The sequence below is a fragment of the Carex rostrata genome, chromosome 28 (genome assembly GCF_964058835.1).
Source record: "Carex rostrata chromosome 28, lpCarRost1.2, whole genome shotgun sequence".
In the NCBI taxonomy this organism is placed as follows: Eukaryota; Viridiplantae; Streptophyta; class Magnoliopsida; order Poales; family Cyperaceae; genus Carex; species Carex rostrata.
The window spans coordinates 5,154,760-5,175,889 of record NC_135945.1 but is presented as its reverse complement, the minus strand read 5'-3'; the positions used below and the strand labels follow the sequence as shown (position 1 = coordinate 5,175,889).

The 21,130-nt window shown below is 32.8% G+C and overlaps 1 long non-coding RNA gene across 1 annotated transcript; it reads left to right on the top strand.

Annotated features, from left to right (window-relative positions):
• The first annotated feature begins 4,329 nt into the window (after positions 1 to 4,329).
• LOC144545585 (uncharacterized) lies at positions 4,330 to 6,125 on the top strand. The gene is made up of 3 exons (XR_013508560.1): positions 4,330 to 4,499; positions 5,853 to 5,921; positions 6,046 to 6,125. It is a non-coding gene; the product is annotated as an uncharacterized LOC144545585 (long non-coding RNA).
• The last annotated feature ends 15,005 nt before the right edge of the window (positions 6,126 to 21,130 follow it).

Below are 21,130 nucleotides of genomic sequence, written 5' to 3'. Positions count from 1 at the left end.
AAATTTAAAAAATATATAATTAAATGATTCAAATAAGGATTTTCTCTACGTATATATTCTTCATGAAAATTATTTTAACAATAGAAATTTCTCTGCATATCATTTCTGTACACGAAAGTTTTAGATATTATTCATTTTCTCTTCAGAACAGAAAGATCTATTGTTTTTGTCAGCACAAGATCTGATATTTATCTATTCACAGAAATACAATAGCTCTAAACAAACTAGAGAAAAATATGATTGTTTTCATTTTCATTGTCGAAACTATAGAGGAAGAGGAGAAATGAAGGAATCAAATCTTCTGCCCACTAGTGGGTAGAATTTTCCTGCCATATATGAAAACTAACCAATCCTGGTCTGCCACGTTTTGGACCTCTCAATGATGGTTTTCGCAATAATTAAATACTTGGTTTGTCATTAATATTTCTAAGCATAGAAAAATTGACTGACGTGGTCAACAAAAAAAAAAAAAATTCGAGTTTTTCTTTATGAAATCTCCATTCTTATATTATGATACCACAAGTAAAATAAATTTATAAAAAAATACCATAAGATATTTTTTTATGAAAAAAAAGTAATTTATATAGAAGAGATGCATGTGCAATTTGAGTTATAAATTTTCAAATATAAATGAAAAAGTAAACTTTGAACATTTTATAGCACAAAAATTTAGGGAGAATTTTGAATTTTAAAAATTATTATTAAATAATATAAGAAAATTGATTGAGTACGTCAGATTTTTTAAAGTCTAGAAGGCTCTAAGTTAGTGATTTGAATTAAAACTTTGAAGCTGAATTAGTGGTTCCGACTTAAACTTTGAACCCAAATTACTAACTCAATTTCAAAATTTAAATCCGAGTTACCCACTCAGTGCATGCTAAGCCATAAAAAAATTAACGTACGGAATCTATATTCTTATATTATTTAATAATAATTTCTAAAAATAAAAAATTCTCTATAATGTTATGACATTTTGTAGCAAAATTCACTTTTTGTTTATATTTGAAATTTTTTAACACAAATTGTACATTAAATTTGTTATATTGAAACTCTCCTCTGGATAACTTCACATAAATAATAACTTGTGATATTCTTATTATTAATTTTTTTTATATTCATTATATTGATTATTCTCTAGATAAATTGTGGTATTAATAATTATTTCATAAAAGACATTGGATTGTATTTTAAAATATTTGTTCATTATGTGAGTTAATTTTTCGACATTTAAAAAACTTTCTATATAAGTTAGTCTACACATATTAATGACAATTGATTATTGTAAAAACCTTCATTGAGAGTTAACAAAATGTGGTATACGCAGATTAATTAGTTTTTATAGATGGCAGGGAAATGAAATGGAGGAAATGGAGAAACAAGGAAATAATTTAATTGGAAGAATAGAAGATAGCTAATAAGGAAAAATAAGGAAACGAATTGTTAAGGATTTATTCAATTTTAATGTGATAAACCATGCAGTAGTCTGTGTGTCGAGCATGTTTTTAACTAAATTTAAACTTCTACACATAAAATAGATGTATACAATAAAAAGAAGACAGATTATGTGATTGGAGGGTTGATATTCAATTTGAAAATTCATCTTTCAATCTCAGCCATTGGAGGATCAGGACTTTCGGTAGCACTTCGGCCGAAGTGCTACCGGTCCAAATTTCAAATTTCACATTCCAAAAAGTCGATCTGAACCGTTAGATGTGATCTCTATATTGAAATTAGGGTGCTCCAAACACCTTCAATTTGTATTAGGGTCCAAATTTCAAATTTCAAGGTGGTTGCCGACGCCATGATAACAACAATAGATCTCTTGGAGTATCATGAGTGCGATCTGCTCAAAATTGTTCAGCCTGATTGAAATAATTGCTTCAACTGTTCTGGGTACAAAAGAAGTCGACCACCTATGTCTATGTTAGCAGTACGTAGTTGCAAGTAATAAAAGGGATTAAAGGATTTAAGAAATAGAGAATGAATATTATATTAATCTTGTGTATCAATTACAATTATAATGAAGTTCATTTACAGATTATATTATAGTTTATTTCTAAACATCTCCAATTAATCATCTCCTACCTACCACTCTTGTATTCCTAATTATTTCCCACATTATATACACACTTATATCTCTAACAGAGATCGGAGTTTATCCAGTTTTTTTGTTTTTCAAAGGTTTTGTTGTGATCTGTGTTTTTGTTAACTTGTTCATGTTGTTTAATTGCTTGTATCATATTGGCATTTTCCTTTTTTCTCATTTTAATTATATATATATATATATATATAATTAAAATGAGAAAAAAGAATGGAGGTGGTGATCTTGCAAGTTCAATTCAGAATCCTATTAGTTGGTGGAGCTGTGTACATTGGTCAATTTGAAAGGAACATCAATTATGATTTTTTTTTTAATTGCTTGAATTTTTCATGCGCTAATTGGTTGTGTAACAGAACAGAGAAAGGATTCCATCATAATTATATAATTCTCATGCATTTATGTGCCAAAGAAGAGAGCTATAATTGTATTCTTGCTTGGAAGAAAATCACCAAAATCTACTATATATATTCATGACCCGCTTCGTAGAGAATTTTCTATACCTTGCAACTTCCATACAGGACTCGAACTTAAATGAACCAGAAAAGAATTGAAACTAATGGTGTATTTAAGTATTTATCAATTTGAACTCTGCTATAGCAGATATGAATCAAAGCTTGAGCACACATAGGGGAGCTTGAAAAATCAAAGGGGTTTATATATTGTGGCTCCAAATTTACAAATATAAAATTAGGAATCGTTCAGGTCCATCTATTTTTAATTTATGTGTTACGGATCTAGGCCCAAATACAAGCAGGCCTAAGGCCTCAAATCCAAATTTATCAGGACTAGATTTTCACTGGTACGGTCTGTACGGAATTGATGCGCAAAAGAAAAGAAAATATATATAAATTTATTCAAACATCTGTGTGTTTTGACTTTATTGAATAGTAGATAACATTGTGCAATTAATAAACATAATCTGGAAGGAATATTCTCAAATCATTGTCACTATATCGATCTCATGTCTTAGCTGCGTGCTGAGCACACAGAATTAGTCTTTTCCCTGTTAATTACCCCCTAAATTGAAGCCCTCTTTCATTTCTGTTCCTTATCAATCATCCTCCAAATTCTTAATTTGTGCAATACCTCAAAAGCTTTTTTTTTTCAACACAGCCAACAGGGTTCATTTGCTGAAGGAGTGTTTACAGTTGAAACAAAGGAGGTTTCACGGCTTGCACCGCAGGGCTGAATAAACGAAGAGTTGTTGAAAATAAAATCCTTCGAAAGAATGTATAATACCAAGTGTGGTCCCTTTACCATAGGTGATATCGAATGGGAGATCCGCCTATACCCGGTCGGAGAATTCATGGACCATGTCCTTCAATGAAAATATTAATTTTGGCCATTTTTTATTTTTCAACTAGGAAGATTTTGTTTAATTCATGGATCTACATAACTACAATATGACTACCAAAATTAAGTAATTAATCTATAAACAAAATTTAACACATAAATCATTCAAATCTGTATAAAAAAAATTCTATGATCTATACTCTGGTTTAAAAATAATCGTTACAATTTAAACAAAAATAAAAGCTAGCCCAATTAGCCTGCTTGGCCCAATTGGGCTTTCCATCAAACAGCCAATTGACAAACTAGGAATTTTTTTGGTTTAAAAAATTAAAATTAGTATCTGAGAATTCTAGTTGAAAAAATAAAAAATAATATATTGAGTAAATTATACAAATATTTGTTACAGTATATCTTGTTTTGTATTTGGTACGAAATCAATTCTACTGCTAAGACAATTGAAAAATAAGATGAAAATCCATGTTTGAATCTAGGTCATGATAATGTCTAATATAAGAATGTATGTAAGTATGAATTTTCTATTAATTAACAATGACAGATATGTTATTGCTAATTTTTTTTAAATGATACTAAATATTTGATATAGGTGTTAATTTGAACCAAGATGAATTGTTCAGGTCCAATTATTTCAATTGATGGGTTACAGATTCCAGGCCCAAATATTAGCAGGCCTAAGTCCGACAATCCAAATTTTGCAACATATTTAGATACAGCAAACGACAGCTTATTGTGGGTTCCATGAGATGATCAGTACATTGCATGCACACTATAAAAAATGTACAATGTACACCTGAAATCCTCTCTCTCTCTCTCTCTCTCTGTTTTTTTTTTTTTTTTTTTTTTAAAACTTGACAGAGGCTCTCTCTCTCTCTCTCTCTCTCTAAGTGTAAACACAACAATGGGTGGGTTTAGCCTAGAGGAACAGAAACCATTGATGGCCATGGTGGCAACACTGTGCATATATTTAGTAATGAATCTGGTGTCGAAAGTGGCATTCAACCGCGGTGATCAGCACGATGGTTTTTGTGGTGTACAGACAAAGCTTTGCTACTCTTTTTCTATTCCCTTTCACGCTCCTTGCAAAGCGGTACGTACGTACTGTATATACTATATAGTTTCTCTTTAATCACCTTCTAGATAGCACTGACATAACAATTTCATACAAAGAGGAATAACTTAAGTAAAATTAGGAGATCTCCATCGACTACATACTTTCAATACATACTATAAAGTATGAACAGATCAGACATTATTCAAACCAACCTAAATTGGAATTGCCTGAGACCTATGTTACATCAACACTTGTAAAATTGTGCTGCATATATCTGTGTTTGACACGATAACGATACTCAAGTCTTTATAAAATTTGAACATAAAATGACATGTCGTGATATACACTCCTATCGTATATCCGTTCGATAGTAGCGTTGGTTTTACTCAGCAGCATCCATAGAAATCCAATTGATCTGAAACTAGCATGAAAACAATTAAATTGTCTATTACTTGGTACTATTCCTAGCTAGTTAATTTCCTACTAGTAATAGTTTGAATTTTGAATATATTACTTGATCAAGGCACAACAATGGAGAACATATTTTTTTTTCACTTATGTTTCTTTATTTATTTATTTATTTTCTGGCCTCAAAACATGTATAACCAATGTCTGTGTCACATATGTAACACCATCATTGAAAACCTGAATCAATTTAAATACAGAGAGCATAGTAGAGTCCATATTGATGGATTGATCATGCTGCTATTTCCAAAGTTAAAGAAAGAGTCATAGAGGGTAGATTGCTAGATATTTCCAAAATTTAGTAGCTATATATATAAATACTAGTAATCGTACCCGTGCACAGCAACGGAAGCAAATTATGTAGTAGAAAACACTATGCTCCTTAATAAGGATGAGAGATAATTTAAATCAAATTTGTAGAGAAAAATAGTTAAATACTATATTTATCTACAAGATAACACATGTAAACTCTAGTGTAGTGGTAATAATTTTGGTATCAACAGAATCCAACTGGGTTTGAATACCGCCTTCAGCAGAAAAAATGAAAAAGAGTGCGCTGTGCACAGACTCGGTTCGCAGGTGCCGTGCGTGGTTCAGAGGCGCGCGGTCTACGGGCACTGGGATCATATGCGGCGCGACCAATGCATACTTAAGTGTTGAAGCTCATAATTTGGAAAATTCATCTATGTGCGATCTGGAAATTCAACGGCTGAGCATCATTCCAAAAAAAAAACAGTAAATCAGGACCCTTGCAGGATCTAGACATTAAGCTCCTTAATAAGGAGGATATATATATATATATATATATATATATATATATATATATATATATAAACATAGTCATTGTCAATTATCATGTGTTTATCTGAATTAATTTTAAATGTTTAAGCATCTAGGTTAACTTGAAACCTTTCAAATTTACAGGGGCAGGGTTTCTGACATGTCTCTCAATTTTAAAGGTTTTGGATTGGTTTTCCTTGCATCTTTAACTGGGTATGTATGAATTTCAATTATAAGCTGGATTTTCTTTTTTGAATGTTAAGCTGGGAATTTGTTATATTGATTTATATTAATTTTTTTACTTTCCCAATATATGTCTTATATAAATGCTCAACAGTGTCACCATGAATCAGTCATTGTATTATCAAGGGGTAAAATTGGGGTCTCCATCAATGGGTGCAGCTATAGACAACCTAATTCCAGCAATTACTTTTGTAATGGCTGCTTCTATTCGGTATGTATTATATGTACTCTTTTAAACTTTTAATCTTAGCTTATATGTCACTTGATCAAAAATATTGTGAAGGATATGAACTATGAAGTGAAAAATGATTTAAATCCATCATTTTACAATTTACAGATTAGAGACAGTGAAATTAAGAAGTTTAAGAAGCTGGGCTAAGATACTTGGCACCATGATTTGTGTAGGAGCAATGACAATGGCCTTCTTCAAGGACCACCAAGTCTTTCCAAAATTTAATGATGGATCTAATTCACACGAATATCGACAAATGGGTTATTGGTGGCCTCTATCTCATGGGAGCAAGCAGTTTCTGGTCTTTATGGCTTAATTACAGGTAACTTTAATTAAAGGTAAGATAATACCAAATTGTGAATAAAAATAATAAATTAAAAGAGAGTTTTGTGTACTCTGTGTTACTAAATTCCAGATCTTGATTAAAAGATTATTTAAACTAGCTATATACTAGATATTGTTGCAAATAATTTCTTTACTGTAAGAGTTATTCCGATGAAATATGATAATTTTAGTCTTTTCATTTCTTTGTAGGTCCCCATTTGAAAATCGTACTCTGACCCGTTATCACTCTCGGCATGGACATGCTTGATGTCAGCCGTACAAGCAGCCACCGCAACATTTTACGTTCATCCAGATTTGAGAATTTGGCGCTTCACTTCTTTCAGTGACCTCTTTTCTTGCATATATGCAGTACCTAACTTGACTCCTTTGCCTTCTTTTAAGATCTATTAGCTATTTAAGAGGAACATATATTGATACAGTTGATTAATTTTATGGTTTACAGGGTTTCTTTGGATCTGCTGTGACCTTCTATCTGCAATCGTGGTGCATATCGGTTAGAGGGCCTTTGTATTCTGCCATGTTTAGCCTGCTCTCGACTATAATTACTACAGTTCTTTCTTCTATTATACTTCATGAAGAGTTCCACATTGGAAGGTAATTGTTAATTTTTGTAAGAGAGAGATGTAAGGAAACAACATAGTATTGCAATTTTATTTTGAGATTTACATGTATATATCTCTATTTATAGAAGAAATTTAAAAACTAGCCGTTGTGCTATTAATTACAACTACCAACTACTAACCACTAACCATTATCTCCTAACGTATTAATTACAAGACACTACTCCCTAAACTAGCCATTACAATTCAAAAATCATAACTAGCTGTTATTTTTAAAAGTAACTGTGTTCAAAATCATTCACAAAATTCACAGTGAGGATAGTTTTACTGTAATAAATCATCATCGAGGAACTTGAATAAAGCCATAAATATAAGTAAATCAATGTCATATTAATAAATAATAAAGGAAAAAAAAAGAATTGGAACGGAAAAGGTTTACTATTAGTTGTGTAGATTCTAATAACTCTATTTCTTTTTTAGTCTAAAAGTTGACACAAATTATTTTTGCTAATTTCTTCTACAGCTTTGTTGGTGCTACTGCCATTATAGGGGGGCTATATGTTGTGTTATGGGGTAAAGCTGAGGATTTGAAGAGAATGGAAGAACAAAGAAATTTAAATTATAAAAGGAGTTCCATCTCAATAGGCATTGAATCTCAAAATTGGGAAACTGATATCCAACAAGCCCTTCTGACAAACAAGTAAGAGTTGGAAAAATAGAATAATGTGTCAATTTTTTGTTAGCTATATATGATCTTTTTTATCAAAGACTATGTGATTTAATAACAAAATTTAATGTCTGCTATTTTATCTTTCAATTGGGAAGATCTGATATGCACAGTAAACTAAAAGTTCCATTGTTTAGATCATGGATCTACATATTTCCGGTTTGACTACCAAAATTAAGTAATTAATCTCTTGCTCAAAATCTTAACTATATTGACACTGTCTAAGCAAACTAAACGCAAAAATAATTCAAACATGACTCTGGCTTGAAATTATTGACCTAATTTTGACAGTAACATTTTTATCGTTGAAATCCCTAAGCTAAACAAAAATTTTAGGTTGAATTTGTACCAAAACCCTAGACATTTTTACTATATAATTTGAACCTATCAACAAATTATTTGGCCAAGATATGTTTAAAGATACTCAAAATATAGATGTTGTAGATTCCTTTACAATTTTCCACAAAATTTATGTTCAGCTAATAAATCCGAGTCAGTTTGAGAAAGATATAACCAAAATACTAACCTTTGATAAATCTGTTCAGGTTGTGTGATTTGTTTTTTTTTTTTTTAATTCATCGAACTTCTTTACTTGTAACTATAATCAGAATATGAACTTAATGAGCTAAACAAGGCACAAATGAGAACAAAAGAGTAAGTATAAAGGAACAAATATAGAATAAGTATTCTTATATCTTTGTCACTAATCATCTCTTTCTGAGCATGCAAGGAAATAATATTTTACGTGTTAATTACACACTACTTTGAAGCCTTCTTTCATTTATGTTCCCTATCAAAGACTTACTCAATAATCATCATCCAAATTCTTGATTTGTGCAATACCTCAAAAGTTTTTTTCACCTCAGGCAGCAATCGATGGGCTCATTTGCTGAAGGATTGTATACTTTCGAAACAAAGGAGGTTTCAACGCTTGCACCCCAGGGTCGAATAAATGTAGAACTGTTCGAAATAAAATCCTTTGAAAGAATGTATACTATCAAGTACGGTCCCTTTACCCTGGGCGACATCAAATGGGAGATCCGCCTAGTACCGTTCGGAGAATATTTCTTCTATTATCTCTGTTTGTTAGATGATGCAGTGGTAGTCAAGAAGTTTGGTTACATATCCTTGGTGCAGGATCATAGTAGCAATGGTGATTGGAAGATCCACACGTGGATAAAATTGAACGAAGAGAAGGGTTTCGAAGTACGTACCCCCTTAGCCGAGGTATTGGGCCACCCCATGGTACGGTTAACATACTTTAGCATGTCAGATCAAGAGAAATATTCTAAAGATGATTGCTTCTTGAATAAATTTGTATTATGGGTCGACATTGCTGATGATTCCAGGAAGGCGCTGGCAAATATTGTGCGCCTTCGACAGCCTCATCAACCCGAGTTCATATCACCAAATCTTTCTGTGCCTTCGACAGCCTCATCAACCCTCCTGGTAACTGGTGATTTTGCAGATATTATTTTTCTTGTGAAAAAAGACACATTTGCTGCCCATAGGTGTGTGCTTGCAGCTCGTTCATCCATTTTCCGATCAGAACTTCTCGCCCTTCAAAAGGATATTAATATGAGAATGAATAGTTTATGTGTATCCGTACGGCACATTGATGGACTCACATTTAAACACTTGCTCCATTTCATTTATACGGATACCTTGCCGCCTGACTTCGAGGAGGTTACCCCACCAGAGAGATACCACCACATGTTTGTCGCAGCGCATTGTTTTAAAATTGAAGGGCTCAAGTTAATATGCGAGAAGAAGCTTACCAAGGTGGTTGCCGACGCCATGATAACCGCAATAGATCTCTCGGAGTATCATGAGTGCGGTCTGCTCAAAATTGTTCAGGGTCATTGAAATAATTGCTTCAACTGTTCTGGGTACAAAAGAAGTCGACCACTTATGTCTATGTTAGCAGTAGTTGATAAAAGGGATTAAAGGATTTAAGAAATAGAGAATGAATATTGTATTAATCTTGTGTATCAATTACAATAACAATGAAGTTCATTTACATACTATATATTATGGTTTATTTCTAAATATCTCCAATTAATCATCTCTTACCTACCATGCTAGTATTTCTAATTATTTCCCACATTATATACCCACTTATATATCTAACAGGGATTGGAGTTTATCCAGTTTTTTTTTTGTTTTTCAAAGGTTTTGTTGTGATCTGTGTTTTTGTTAAGTTGTTCATGTTGTTTAATTGCTTGTATCATATTGGCATTTTCATTTTTTCTCATTTTAATTATATATATATAATTAAAATGAGAAAAAAGGAATGGAGGTGGTGATCTTGTAAGTTCAATTCAGAATCCTATTAGTTGGTGGAGCTATGTACATTGGTCAATTTGAAAGGAACATGAATTATGATTTTTTTTTCTTAGGAAGCAGCTAATAGTTTTCCAACTCCAGTCTCTCAAAAATTTCTCAAATATTTTCAAAGATCTTGTAAACTAATGGAGCAAATTCGATAAACTTCAATACTAAATCCTGTAAAATAATTCAATGAATTCTGTCAACATAAAAAACTTCTCATTTCTGTGTGATCCCCAATAACCACTTTAACTTTCACTTTAACCACTTTAACTTCCAATTCAATCTCCACTGTAACTTCCATTTTTTTTCAAAAAAAATTTTCCAAATTTTTTTTCCAAATTTTTTTCCGAAATATTTTCCAATTTCTTTTCCGAAAATTTTTTCAAAATTCTTTTCCAAAATTTTTTTCCAAATTCTTTTCCGAAATTTTTTTCCAAATGATTTTCCGAAATTTTTTTCAAATTTTTTTTCCGAATTTTTTTTCAAAATTTCTTACATAAATATTTGTCAAAAAAAATTTCCGAAATTTTCTTCCCAATTTTTTTTTCAACTATCCTTCTAGATGCTACTTTCAATTATTTTAAATTCTGTAAACCTTATCACATAACTCTATAGATAATTTCGTTGAATCCTGTAAACTGATAAATATTTTTTTTTCAAATTTTAATTTTTTTTCAAAATTTTATTTTTTTCAATTTACATTTAAATAATAGTTTCAATTATTTTGAATTCTGTAAACATAATCACATAACTCTGTAGACAATTTTGTTGAATATTGTAAACTAGTAAAACAATTTCAAATTTTTTTTGTTTAAATTTGCATCTAGACGCTACTTTAAATTATTTTGAATTCTATAAACCTTATCACATAACTCTGTAGACAGTTTCATTGAATATTGTAAACCGGTAAAAAAAATCCAATCATAATTTTTTTTTAATTCTATAAACCTTATCACATGACTTTGTAGATAGTTTGATTGAATACTGTAAACCACTAGATAAAATTCAATTTTTTTTACAATTTTTTTATTCTACATCTAGATGCTACTTTCAATTATTTTAAATTTTATAAATCTTATTATATAACATTGTAAACTGTTTATTTGAACACTGTAAATCTAATACATGAATTCAAGTACAAGCATGTAATGTATACAAACTATAAATCATTCACTCAGCCTATACATCGGTTCTGGCATCAACCATAATTAAGCGTCTCCTTATAATTCAAAATTGAATTTAACCTCTGATTCTTGAGTTGCTTCTTAAACCGATTGATGAAATCATTGACACTTGTCTTGGCATCAACCAAGCAAAAACATAAAGGGTACGCCATCATGCCATGATCTTGATTTTTAAGGGATTGAACCAAGTTGATTTTACCTTTGAGATTGTGCCAAGGGAAGCACAAGTCTCCACATAAGGGGGTCGGATCCAGCACTTGTCCAGATCACCACTAGCCATTCAATGCATGAATATTTGATTGCATACCCTACAAAGTATGCAAATTTATGATTATGGCCCAATGACGATGTTTTCAAGATCCAAATTAGAGAGTAAAAAAAAAAAAATCAAACTTTAAAGCCTATGTTGGTAAGAAAGTTGAAAGAACAAGAATAAAAAAAATATATAAAAAATAAGATTTTAAGGTTTTTTACCTACTGATAAACACAAGGTTCAGCTTTTTGGGGGGAATCTACAGGAAAAAAAGAAAACAAAAACGCCTTCCAACCAGAAGGACAAAAAATCAACACCAAAATTAAATAACAAATTTCTCCCAATGACCTCCAAAAGTTGGTAAAACTTACTTACCTGACCCTTCGAATCTTGCTTTTTTCTGTGTGTCCCTGAAATATTAAGTTGCTCTATTTCAGGAAATCTTGTTGATTTGTACGAAGTTCATGATTTACAACATTGGTGCCGCCATTTTACTTCTGTTAGCATGTCCTATCTGTACTAGATTTGTGCCCTCCCCATATAGTTCATGCTTTACAACACAAAATATGCCAATTCGATAATTGTTGCAGCTCACTTAAAGGAAATTAAAACCCATTAAAAAAAAAAGGTCACATATCCTGTATTACCCATTCGATTTGACCAAACCTTACCAGGATCTAACTAAAGAAAATTAAAAATTAACCATCCCAAAATATTGACCCAAAACATGAATAAAACAACCTAACTGTAATTATAAATTGAAATTACAAATTGAAATGTACTAACCCTGTATGAACCTGAGCAATTATAAATTGAAACTAACATAACAGAAGCATTACATGAAACTCTTATTAAATCTCTAACCCCAAAAATGCTGAACCACAACTAAAGTCAAATTTGTATAAAATTTAATCAATGCATGTAACCCATGAAACCTGATACCTGCAATTAAAACTCGACAATACTTGGCATATAAAGCCGGTAACAGAAACTACTCAGAAGGGAGATGCCCAAATAATCAACCTGTGCTTAACCCTGATTTGCCTCATCTAGTTGTACTACATGATTACGCTTAATTTTTCATTTTCATTGGTATAGGTTCTGGTATGCAACTGTACTGCTTAATTTTTTTTTTTCATTTTCATTTTCATTGGTATGGGTTCTGGTATCCTCGAATTCAACTGAAAAATGTCTGTAAACTTCTTCACTAGATTTTGTACACTTCAATAATAAATCTTGTAAGACGATTCAATGAATTCTGCAAACAAACAAAAAGTAAATAAATTTAAACCTCAGCGAATCCAGTCAGAAAAGCTTGATCCGTGGACCATAATTTAATCCTTGTTCAAAGCAATTTTGACAAAGTACTGAAAATTCTCTAGTGGTACATTCCCTAATTCTCTTATAATTTGCCAGTAAAAACCTAAAAAGTAATTGGTACATGATAGTAACTTGACCTGGTCTAAGGATGATGTGCAAGATACTGCTTGGCACCAATGTGTAGGATAATTAGTCAATTTTGTTAAAATTACATATACTGCTATTACAGATAATGTGGTATGGCTATCGTTGACAATATTGTTGTTTATTCCAAAGATTTGGTAGCAGTAAAGTGAGCATCTCCTTTTCTCCAATCATGATCCTTTGCTTCCAGCTTCTCCAAAATGTGACTGAAAAGATTTCTTCTATACCAAAAAATCATCACAAACACCTCTCACTATACTTCTAATCAAATCAAATTACTTCAAAGCAGCTTACGAAAGAAAAGTTCAAATGAACACACAAATTCAAACAAGCCCTACCTAGCAACTAAGCCCCACAGTAAATGAACTAAAAAATGGAAGTACGGAATCAAAAAGAAAGCTTAATGGTATACTCAGTTGCCTCCGTCACCACAATTCTCGCATTTGAACTGTTCCACGATCTTACCAGAGAAAATCGAGGGTGAGAAAGAAAAAGCACGAGCAATTTAAATCGATCAAAAAGAAATCCACCATCAGATACCTTGAAGTGGTGAGCTCGGAGAGAATCACGGACATAGACAGATCGAGGCCGTCGGAGGGGAGGTTGTCAGAGAGGAGGCCGTCAGATCGGGATCGAGGCCGTTGAAGGTTCAGATACTTGTCGGAGCAGTGGCCGTCGGAGGGGAGGTTGTCGGAAAGGAGGCCATCGGAGGTTCAGAGACTTGTCGGAGCGGTGGCCGTCGGATGGGAGGTCGTCGGAGAGGAGGCCGTCAGATCAGGATCGAGGCCGTCGGAGGTTCAGAGACTTGTCGAAGCGGTGGTCGTCGGAGGGGAGGTTGTCAGAGAGGAGGCTGTCGGAGGCCGTCGGAGGGGAGGTCGGGTTGGATCTATGTGATCAAAATTTTTGACGAGAGAGCAAAGAAAACGGGAAAATAGATCAGAGAAATTGGATTTTTAAATAAAGTAATTTGAAGTTGAACAGTTAAAAAACAGTTGAAATCTTATCCAAAACGGTCCGGGAGTTTTCGGGGGATTTGACTTGGGGACATTACCTTTTCTCTTTTTTTTTAATTGCTGAATTTTTCATGCGCTAATTGGTTGTGTAACAGAACGGAGAAAGGATTCCATTGTAATTATATAATTCTCATGCATTAAGTACAGAGCTATAATTGTATTCTTGCTTGGAAGAACATCACCAAAATCTACTATATATATTCATTACCCGCTTCGTAGAAAATTTTCTATACCTTGCAACTTCCATACAGTACTGGAACTTAAATGAACCAGAAAAGAATGGAAACTAATTAATGGTGTATTTTAGTATTTATCAATAATTCAATTTGAACTCTGCTAAAGCAGATATGAATCAAAGCTTGAGCACACATGGGGGAGCTTGAAAAATCAATGGGGTTTATATATTGTGGCTTCAAATTTACAAATATAAAATTAGGAATCGTTCAGGCCCAACTATTTTTAATTTATGTGTTACGGATCTAGGCCCAAATACAAGCAGGCCTAAGGCCTCAAATCCAAATTTGGCACCAACTAGATTTGCCTGAGAACTATATATGTTACATCAACACTTGTAAAATTGTACTGCGTATGTTTGTGTACACAAACATACGCAGTACAATTTTAACTAATTATGTGTTGTATGAAATTAACTAATTATGGCTTCAAAAGGATTTAAGCAGTGAATGTGATTATGATCTATCACCATATCATAACTTTGAACAAGATGATGATTAAGCCCTTGTTATTTTTGTGCATTGCTATAGCTCTTGTCTTAATTTTAACTTGTATTCTTATCTTAATTTTCAGAAAAAAGAAAACAAACAAACAAACCTGATCATAGACTATTGTTTGGGAGCCCTTATCAACAGTCGGAATAATTACACGACCTATTTTTCAGGCAAGGTAAGAATGTCATGGAAAAAGATCTTATACAAAAAAGAAAACAATTAATTTGTGTACCATAGAATTAATTTGATTTATTGGTGGATTTGACTTCTGTTTGGTACCAAAGAAAAATATACATACACATGTGCAACTGGTACAAATAGAAATATATTTTTTGTTTGTGCATGTTGACTTTTTATAAAATTAGAAAAATATTTTCAGCTTTTAAGCACAGATATTTTGTGTTGTTTGACAGTGATGGCACTTCTGTTCAAAATGGTTAATATTATTTTGATTTCATTTTTGTAGTTGGTATTATTGTTCCAGCTTTGGATTTGAAAGTATTTCACTTGAAGAGAAACAGAGAAGGAAATAGCCTTTAGTATAGCTGACAAGTGTTGTTATCACCATAAGCCATAAAAGGATCTGGTCGGTTTTACTTCTGGATTTTATATCATAAATTTGTATGAACATGAACAATTCTCATATAAAGCAAGCTTTAAGTTTTTGTAGGTCACTGCTGGCAAGTAATCATTTATTTGGAAAAATACTGTTAATTACTTCATTCCCATTTTATGTCAAACTTTGAATATCTTTGAATGTATTCAATAAAGAGGAGTTCTAATTACTTAGCAAGAGGAGTCAGTGAATTTTTTGATACTTGATGGTAAATTCTTGGTACGTATCAATTACATTGCTTGTGAATTATTTGATATTTAATGTTAAATGCTTGATATGTATCAATTAAATTGCTTGTGAATCGTCTGATATTTGATGTTAAATGCTTGTGAATATTACGTTTTGTACCAATTGAAGTGAGAGAAAAATATATGAATAGAATGGGTTTAATATTATATTTGTTTGTTACAGTTCTTACTAATTGGAAATAAAAAAAATAATAAAAAATAACAAAAAAAATAATAATAAGCTTCTGCGACCGATTTGGGAACCTTTCGTGACTGCCCAGTCGGTCTCTGATAAGTCTCTAGCCATGTCAGCATGTCACACTAGGGACGGATCTAGTCGGTCGCTGAAGGGGTCATCTGCGACCGGTGCCATAACCTTCAGAGACCGATGACGTCAGCAGGGCAGTCATCAGTGACGGAGCAACTGCGACCCATTTTGGTCATCTGGGACCGGCGCCCACCTTCTGCGACCGGCGCTTCACCCATCTGCGACCCATTTGACCGGTCGCAGAAAGGTATTTCTGCTGTAGTGTGTTTGACACATCATCGATACTCATATCTTTATAAAATTTGAACTTAAAATGACATGTGTCATGATATGCACTCCTGTCGTATATCGATCGGTTCAATAGTAGCGTTTGATTTAATCAGCAGCATCCATGGAAATCCAATAGATCTGAAACTAGATTAAATTGTCCATTACTTGGTACTATTCCTAGTTAATTTCCTACTAGTCATAGTTTGAATTTTGAATTTATTACTTGATGAAGGCACAACAATGGATAACATATTTTTTTTTTCACTTATGTTTCTTTATTATTATTATTATTTTTTTCTGGCCTCAAAACATGTATAACCAATGTATGGGTGACATATGGAACAGAAAGGGCACGTTCAACCGCTTTCTGATGTATAAAGGGTAGTAGGTCCAACTTTAGCCCAACAAGAAGGGCTATTTTTTTCTTTTAATTCGGCCCATTGTAATTCAAACTTATTTAATTTATGGCTGGAATTTAATTGTCCTCAGTTTTAAAATCACGCACGCGACCTGCAATTAATCAGCTATATATCCTCGACAAACTTGTGTTACTTTAGAGGATATGACTAAAATTTTAGAGTTTGACTGTACCGTTAGCTACATACAGTACTTGAATTGAAAATTAGTCGGTAATATATATATGAGGAGGGATCAAGTTACAACAAGTTACCACAATTATTTTCTACATTTTCAAAGTCTAAATCGTCGATTCAAACCATTAGATGTGATCTCTACAAAAAAATGTGCTTGGAGACCAAATTTTACATATTCAATGGTATGAATTTATTAAGATGGATACAAAATTCAATGGTCTGAATTTGACTAGTTTTTGTATTCATCTTAATAAATGGTAAAAGAATTCAAAAAAATGTAAAATTTGGTCTGCAAGCACATTTTACTGTAGAGATCACATCTTACGATTTGAATTTTGAAAATGTAAAAAATGATTGTGGTAACTTGTTGTAACTTGATCCCTCCTATATATATATATTTGAAACTCTGTCTTAATTTAGTAACGTTATGAAAACAATGAAATAATTAAAAACCTCAATATTTGGATCTTTCCAATCGACCAACTCATTAATTTACTCAAAATTAAGGCGAGATCATTTCCCTGTACGTATATTTGTGACCTTATGGTTTGAGAAATTAATTACATCACCACCCCTTTGATCATAAGGCAACATTAATTACTTTCAAATTAATATATATAATTCTAAATTCTATATTTAAGTATTTCTCATCAATCCAATTGAGATTAATTAAACCTAAATAATATAATTATTCCATTAATTGAATAAATACACGAGTTATTAAATTTTTTAATGGTAAATACATAAGTTTGTAATTTTTGAGTGGTACATCTGAAACTATCCCACAAATTAATTTTTTGTAGCCAGTTGTTAATTTTGATATAACGAGGGAAATACAAATTGGTGGCAGCTTTTTAGTGTATTTCACCATTATTTTATTTCTTCATTTCTTTTTGGATCTAAAAATGTTGAATATAAAAAAGGTAAAAAGAACACACAAAGAAAAAAAACACAGAATTCCCCAAAAGAATAATTATATTTCTCATTTAACCATGCAAGCTTCTATCAAGCAGTAATATATCAAGCACCAGTAACTAATCAAAACTAAATGAGCAAATAAATAAAAAAGAATCCTTTCATATACTCTTCTCTTTATATTCAAAAAGGTATCAGATGACTTGTTTATTGGTATACACCATAAACAGTTAAATTGCAGTTTATATCATACACCATATATTTTTTTTTTTTTGAAAAGTAGTGGATTACCACCGATTTCATATATGAAACCAAAAGTACTTCTTAACATGGTATCCAAAATGGAGACCAAAGTAAGAAGTAGAATGTCATACAACAAAACAGGAATAAAGCAGTAAAAGAAACAGACATATCATACACCATATAACTAACCTCAATAATTATATCTGGAAAAAAAATATATTTACAAAACACCCTCATTGTGTCCACATCCAAAAATATTTGTTTTTTTGTTTCTTTTTAATTCATCAAACTTCTTTACTTGCAACTATAATCAGAATATGAACTTAGGGAGCAAAACAAGTCACGAATGAGCACAAAAGAGTAAGTATAAAGGAACAAATAATATAGAATAAGTATTCTCATATTTTTGTCACTAATCATCTCGATCTTGCTGACCATGCAAGGAACTAATATTTTACGTATTAATTACACACTACTTTGAAGCCTTCTTCCATTTATGTTCCCTATCAAAGACTTCCTCAATAATCATCATCCAAATTCTTGATTTGTGCAATACCTCAAAAGCTGTTTTCACCTCAGGCAGCGATCGATGGGCTCATTTGCTGAAGCATTGTATACTTTCGAAACAAAGGAGGTTTCAACGCTTGCACCCCAGGGTCGAATAAATGCAGAATTGTTCAAAATAAAATCCTACGAAAGCATGTATACTATCAAGTACGGTCCCTTTACACTGGGCGACATCAAATGGGAGATCCACCTAGTACTGTTCGGAGAATATTTGCACTATTATCTCTGTTTGTTAGATGATGCAGTGGTAGTCAAGAAGTTTGGCTACATATACTTGGTGCAGGATCACAGTAGCAATGGTGATTGGAAGATCAACACTTGGATAAAATTAAACGAAGAGAAGAGTTTCGAAAGTCAAGTAACCATCTTAGCCCTGGCATTGGGTCTCCCCATGGTACCGCTAACATCCTTTAGCAAATCAGATCAAGAGAAATATTCTAAGGATGATTCCTCTTAAATAAATTCGTATTATGGGTCATCGCTGATGATTCCAGGAAGGCGCCGGTAAATGCTGTGCACCTTGGACAGCCTCATCAACCCGAGTTCATATCACGAAATCTTTCTGTGCCTTCGACAGCCTCATCAACCGTCCAGGTAACTGATGATTTTGCAGATATTATTTTTCTTGTGAAAGAAGACACATTTGCTGCCCATAGGTGTGTGCTTGCGGCTCGTTCATCTGTTTTCTGATCAGAACTTCTTGCCCTTCAAAAGGATATTAATATGAGCATGAAGAGTTTATGTGTATCCGTACAGCGCATTGATGGACTCACATTTAAACACTTGCTCCATTTCATTTATACCGATACCTTGCCGCCTGACTTCGAGGAGGTTACCCCACCAGAGAGATACCACCGCATGTTTGTCGCAGCGCATTGTTTTAAAATTGAAGGGCTCAAGTTAATATGTGAGAAGAAGCTTACCAAGGTGGTTGCCGATGCCATGATAACTGCAATAGATCTCTCAGAGTATCATGAGAGCAGTCTGCTCAAGATTGTTCAGCATGATTGAAATAACTGCCTCAACTGTTCTGGGTATAAAAGAAGTCAAGCACCTATGTCTATGTTAGCAGTAGTTGTACCACCGACAAGTATGTCGGAAAGGAGTCCAAGTAATAAAAGGGAATAAAAGATTTAAGAAATAGAGAATGAATATTGTATTAATCTTAAGTGTATCAATTACAATTATAATGAAGTTCATTTACAGACTATATTGTGGTTTATTTCTAAACATCTCCAATTAATTATCTCCTACCTACCACTCTTGTATTCCTAATTATTTCCCACATTATATACCCACTTATATCTCTAACAAGAGATCGGAGTTTATCCAGTTTTTCTTTTTCAAAGGTTTTGTTGTGATCTGTGTTTTTGTTATGTTGTTCATGTTGTTTTTGTAAAGCTTGAGCACACATAGGGGAGCTTGAAAAATCAAAGGGGTTTATATATTGTGGCTCCAAATTTACAAATATAAAATTAGGAATCGTTCAGGCCCAACTATTTTTAATTTATGTGTTACGGATCTTGGCCCAAATACAAGCAGGCCTAAGGCCTCAAATCCAAATTTGGCAGCAACTAGACTTTCATTAGTACGGTCAATCTATTTATTCAAACATCTGTATGTTTGACTTTATTGAATAGTAGATAACATGTTGCAATTAATAAACATAATCTGGAAGGAATATTCTCAAATCATTGTCACTATATCTCATGTCTTAGCTTCGTGCTGAGCACACAGAGAAATAGTCTTTTCCCTGTTAATTACCGCCCAAATTGAAGCCCCCTTTCATTTCTGTTCCCAATCAATCATCCTCCAAATTCTTAATTTGTGCAATACCTCAAAAGCTTTTTTTTTTTTCACCTCAGCCAACAATGGGTTCATTTGCTGAAGGAGTGTTTACAGTTGAAACAAAGGAGGTTTTACGGCTTGCACCGCAGGGCCAAATAAACGCAGAATTGTTGAAAATAAAATCCTTCGAAAGAATGTATAATACCAAGTATGGTCCCTTTACTATAGGCGATATCAAATGGGAGATCTGCCTATACCCGGTCGGAGAATTCATGTGGTATTATCTCTGTTTGTTAGATGATATAGTGGCAGTCAAGAAATATGGCTACATGCATGTCCTTGGTGCAGGATTACAGTAGCGATGGTGAATGGAAGATCAACACTTTTATAAAAATAAATGAAGAGATGGATTTCAAAGCAACCCCTCTCGGCGAGGGTTTGGGCCTCCCCATGGTGCCGTTAACGTACTTTACACTAGTACAAAAAACCCCTTTACCGACTGTTCAAATACCCTTACACTAACTGTTATAGCGGCGTCAGTAAAGCCGGTGCCAGTGAAGGTTACCTTTTACTGACACTTGAAAAAGAGTCAGTGTTGAACACAACACTGACTGTTTTTAGAGCGTCAGTGTTGGTGTTCAACACTGACTCTTTTTAAAGCGTCAGTGTTGAACACCAACACTGACGCTCTAAAAACAGTCAGTGTAGGTCCTAAAAACAGTCAGTGTTGACATAAAAATTTTGGCACGGTTCTGCTTGTATCGAGACTAGCCTCCATATTTTGGTAGCCATATAACTATTCGACATTCATTGACATTAAATAGAATATCATGCAAATAATGTAGACAACATAAA